This window comes from Teleopsis dalmanni, chromosome 2, assembly GCF_002237135.1.
Source record: "Teleopsis dalmanni isolate 2A chromosome 2, ASM223713v2, whole genome shotgun sequence".
Classification (NCBI taxonomy): domain Eukaryota; kingdom Metazoa; phylum Arthropoda; class Insecta; order Diptera; family Diopsidae; genus Teleopsis; species Teleopsis dalmanni.
This window is the reverse complement of record NC_051847.1, coordinates 152,520,655-152,526,018: the sequence shown is the minus strand read 5'-3', so window position 1 is coordinate 152,526,018 and position 5,364 is coordinate 152,520,655. Positions and strand designations below refer to the sequence as shown.

General features: G+C 28.6%; 1 protein-coding gene and 1 long non-coding RNA gene across 3 annotated transcripts in view; one reads left to right on the top strand and one right to left on the bottom strand.

Moving 5' to 3' along the window:
* Positions 1 to 5,364, bottom strand: part of LOC119678857 (saccharopine dehydrogenase-like oxidoreductase) — a 33,871-nt gene that overhangs the window by 10,593 nt on the left and 17,914 nt on the right. The window lies entirely within an intron of this gene.
* On the top strand, positions 4,443 to 4,905 carry LOC119678858. The gene is made up of 2 exons (XR_005252369.1): positions 4,443 to 4,497; positions 4,593 to 4,905. It is a non-coding gene; the product is annotated as an uncharacterized LOC119678858 (long non-coding RNA).

Here is a 5,364-nt window from a genome sequence, read left to right as displayed (position 1 = left end):
ACCATAAGGGCCTGACTTAAATTTTAATTTAAGGCCTGACTAATTTAATTACTAGATAACACAAAAAGACCTGGTTCAGTTAATAAATTACATTAAGTTAATTAATAAATGATATACCAAGTTATATTTTTTACATTGCAAAATTAAGCTATAGAGTTGGCTAAAACAAGTTTGTTCTAGGACCGACTTTACTTATTATTTCTGTGTATTGCCTGCTATTATTGTCCCTATAATGTACATAAATTTCTATAATCTATATAATATGAAATTAAGTGCAATATTATTACATTTTTAGCTCAATTTTCGACAAATTTTTAGTGTCAATCAGAAGTCATCAATAATAGCTTTTAAGGTAAAGATGGAAACTCTCCATCCGTCTAATTGAATTGTATTTTAAGTGACATAAGCAAGACCTTAGCGTTTATCATACCCAAACTTATTTTATCTTTATCTTTATTTACATAATAATAGCTTCGTATTTATATTAAAATATATATTTGCATGAAACTGAGAAGAATTTGTACATATAGGTATATGTAAAATTAACTTAACTTTTATGTGACAGCCATCTATCTTAGTTTGCACGCTATTAGATATAGAAACCGAAATACAAACGCAGATAACAGTAGATCAATCGTATGTTATAAAAACTAAACTCCTACAGGCGTATGCAAATTTGTAAATGGGGTTTTCAGTTTAACCTCATTGGGGTTTAGCGTGCCATTAAAAATAGAGACAGCAAAAACTGACTCTGGTTTTGTATGTTCACACTATACTCATATGTGAACTAATATAATTAATATAACAAATTAACAGGAAAAAGTAAGAAGTGATGCTGAAAATGTTCCGTCATTAATCTGGAGAATTTATAACAATTTGTTCTATTTAATCGTTCTGTATATACCTAATAAAATAAAATGACTTTTTATCAAACCAAATATTTTTCTTTGACTACAGGTTATATTACTAGTTTCCAGTATGTAAATACTGTCTGCATTTTCATTTATTTAACAGTTAAAAACTTTTTAAAAAGTGGAATTCAAATCACAAAAAAAAAATGTTTACACAATTTTAGGTTCTTGAAGATATATTAAATGGTATAATATTCTAACCGTAACATTTTCTCACGCAATAAAAATATATGATGTAAGACATTTCACGGTTGTAACCTCTTAACTACAACTTGTCAAACCATTCCAACCATTCTGACTTGAAGAAAGCCGGTTGGATTTTCTAGATAACAACAATTCTTACAAAACCCAAATATTTTGCTTGAAATGATTAAATTAAATATTTTAAACTCTGGCATTATGTACTGTTCTTATTTTCTTTATTAATCCATTTAATATATAAAGAATTTCTTTTAAAATTTTAACAGCAGCAGCCTTTTTTATGACTGTTTTTTAATGTGAAACCTCAACTCGCGTACAAGCAATTAACTTACATTAACATACGTACTTGAAAAAAAGCATAAATAGTCTTGCGTCTAATGTGAAATCTTAAAGTACTCATACATGCAGATAACCTATCTGAAAATGAAGACTCTTATTAAAGTGTGAAAAGATACTTAAGTGATCAACAGATAAGCTCACGAAGAGAAATCTTTTCAGCAACTATTATAAGATTTTTGTTCTAGGTTAATTGTTGTGACATTGAGCAATATGAGACTTTCTTCTGCAAGTCATGTGTGATGGATTTAAATTAGTTTAAAAGAAATAATTGTATTAAAAATATGAAACTGAAATGTATCTCATTGTAGATTATCAAAGCGGTATTTATTTAGAGGAATACTTGTTTAAAAATAGTACGTTTTTTGAATAACACAAAAGCAATAAAAATTTTCGAATTCTGATTTGAAATGCTCGTAAAGACAAATTTCACTTAATTTCTTAAAACTAGTGAAATTTTTAATAATACAACATGATTAGATGAATGACAACTACATGACTGTGTAAGATAGTGTATTAACTATATGCTAATTAGCGAGGCTGTACCAGTTCACAAGTATAACATTGATGTATTTCCGATTGCCCACAACAAATTTTATAGATGTTGATTGACCTCCAAAGCTCAATCCATCTATAAGAATATCCATAAGCTATTTCAAAATTTTGTCAGAAAGTTGATTGTAAAAATCTAAAATGCTTTTAGGGACTTACAACCTAAAACGCTTCAAAGATTGCATAGCACAATCAAACAATAGCCTAAGAATTATTGCGGAATTGACCCGTCACTGTAGATTGAATAATCACCTATCGAAGTTAGGAATTTAATCCAACTCAGACTGCTGGTACTGTAGAGAAGAGAGAGAAACTGCATACCATGTGCTTGAGGAGTGTCCGGCATTGATGCACAAGTGGAAGAATCAACTAGGAGGGTATTTCATGGATCATAAGGGTATTTTATAAGGAAATCCCAGACTAGGAAAGATAGTCCTAGTCTAGTCATTAAAGAAATCTGACTTGAAGAAACACTCTAATCCGACTAAGGGGCACAGTAGATATTTTAGGTCGCAGTGCACTATCATTTCTTTCAATAATAATAAGAATTGTGATTACTGAACATTTTACAATATATTCTTTTAATATTATAATCTATTTCTCTGAAGTGATAAAAAGAAATCAACAGAAATAATATTTCATGGTAGTGTAGTTTAAAGTTGCATTTTTTGGTTAAATTTGTTTGTTGTAAAAATAGTCACTACTCGAGAATGTTGTATATTATATTCGTTTTGTATCTGTAACCGAACTTTATGTCTCAATACGCCTATGGTTCCTTATTTGATGATTCGTATTAGTTAACTGTGCAAAAATTCCTAATACCTATTTGGTAATGGTTCCATAGATGATTCGTATCAAATGAAGAACTGAAATATTACCTCTTAGTTAAAAAAAAAGAAATCGTTTCGTACAACAAATAAGACAACTATATATAATACGACTGAAAAAAGGGTATCATTTATTAACCGATGAATACAGTGCCAAATATGTGATAAATTTCAGATATGGGTGTGATATACTATGATGCTTATTAAAAGAAGACTTGTTTTATGAGTTTAGGAAATCGTTAATAGCAGGAAATAGCAGGAAATTTTTTATTTTGATAACAACAAAACTTCATATTAAGTCTCTGAGAATTATATCTTATAAGACTCGTGTCAGGTAAGGTAGTAAAAAGGATTTGCGTTCAAGTTAAGAGTAGCATATACTGCCAGTTTTGTTTTTGGTACGGTTATTCGTTATAAGTAAGTTGGATTTAGAACTAGATATCCTAATCCGGTATAGACAAAGTTACGGTCATCCTAAACCAATTTCTAGTCGGGATACTATTACAAAAAACCATATGATATAAGTGGATAATAATTTTTAGCATCATTCTATCATGTTATTTAATTTACGATATATTATAAGGATAGCGTTTTTCAATTTTATTAAAAAAACAGTATATACATTTTGATTTAATCATTATGATTTATTTCTGTTTTTTAAGATAATACACCATTGTTATTTAAATTCCAATTAAATAAAGCTAACGTGAACTATAAAAAGATGTGTTCCTGACATCCACCGCTGCGTTATTGGTATCAAAAGATATTAGATGTTCAATGATTGTATAAATCAGTATCAGAGAACTTATTGAGCCAGTGGGTGTTTCCCTAATACATTTGGAAAATATGGTATTAAAATATAGGAATAAAAAAGCTCTCCAAGAGTTCCACATTTGTAACCCTTAGACCAAACACGCAATTACTTGCGCATCTTTAAAGTGTTATTATCATGCTGTATGTTAAACATGATAGACTCTTCACAACTATAAATGATACATGAATCCACTACTAATCTGCGGAGTCCAATTAAGAATTAAAATTTAAAATAGTTAAAAAGTTCCGAGAAAGTTGAACGATTATGCTGAATTATCGTTAACTATATCAAACAGGATCACACAATAATTGGAACATACTATGCCACATAACTGGATAAATAAAAAGCCTTACCTTCCTAAAAAATCTCTTTTGCCGAAGAAATATTTTGTTTTGCCAGGACAATTTTGAAGTTACTATATCTCCAATTTACGAATTTCTGGCCCCCAGCAAGTATTTCCCAAAACTTTAAGTTTGATTATGGAAAGAAAATTTTTGTCAAATGAATAGGCGACATAAACTGTAAATGAATATCTTGAGGACTTTAACTAGAAATATTATTAAAAGGGGTTAAAGAACTTGAAGAAGGAAATACAGTGTATCAAGTTAAGAGATTATGTAGAAAAATAAACAACAAACAAATTAATGATGTTTGTTTCTAAAAACCACTAGTAAAAATTTGAAATATTAATTGTTAATATTAAATAGCAGTAAATAAAAATATTAAAAATTTAATCTAAGCAACCACTTTGATTTTAAATAAAAACAATTTTTTGAAAATAAATATAAAGCAATGTTTCACATTAAATTAAAAATTTATTAAAAAATCACTACAAAATTTTGGGTAAATATTTGCGGTGAGTTTCTTTAAAAGTTAATAAAAAAAATTAAAACAGCAATTGTTAATTATTATTAAACTTTTAATAAACAATATATTTGTTATAAATTGTAGGCAAAGTAAAAGTAACAATGCCAGCGGAAAAACGTAGTCGAAGTAAGAAGAAGCAAGTTACTGGGGACAAATCTGAAAGAATTGCTAAACATGCTGAAAAGATAGCTGGACTCGTTGTGGGAAATAAAGACCTTAACGGTGTGTATTCGGTATTCCATCACCATGTGGAATCAAGAGAACCAACCAAACCGGACCCCACAAATCATCTAAATGCAAGCAGAAGTACAAAAAAATGATAAAAATTGTTTACTTTTGCCGCAAATATTTCACCAAAGTAAAACCATATTAAATAAACATCATTTCTCTTTTAATATTTGTGCCAACAATTTATGTATATAAGGTTAATTAAATTAATTTAGGAAAGTGCTAGGATCACATCCGTTACATTTATAATAATTTGGCGACTAAAAGAAGACAATCTAAATTTTCGCTTAATATAAGCAAATGTTTCCAACTCATTCGGAATCACAAAGTTATCATAAGACCCTGAAGACCCGAACATAACATATATTTAAGAAACATCTATATATGATTTATACTTTAAAACTGCTAAAAAAATATGTTCAAAATATACTTGAATATTGTTTGTGGATCATAAAAAGTATTACTTTACATGAAAGTTAAGATGGCACTTATAAATTTATACCTATCTAGATTTAAAGTGTAAATGGTAGAAACTTTTAGTTCGATATACCTACAGTGGCTCACAGCTTATTTCGTGCAAGCAATATTTTTGTAGATTTAGTCGTGAAAATCCAAAATTTTGTTCAAA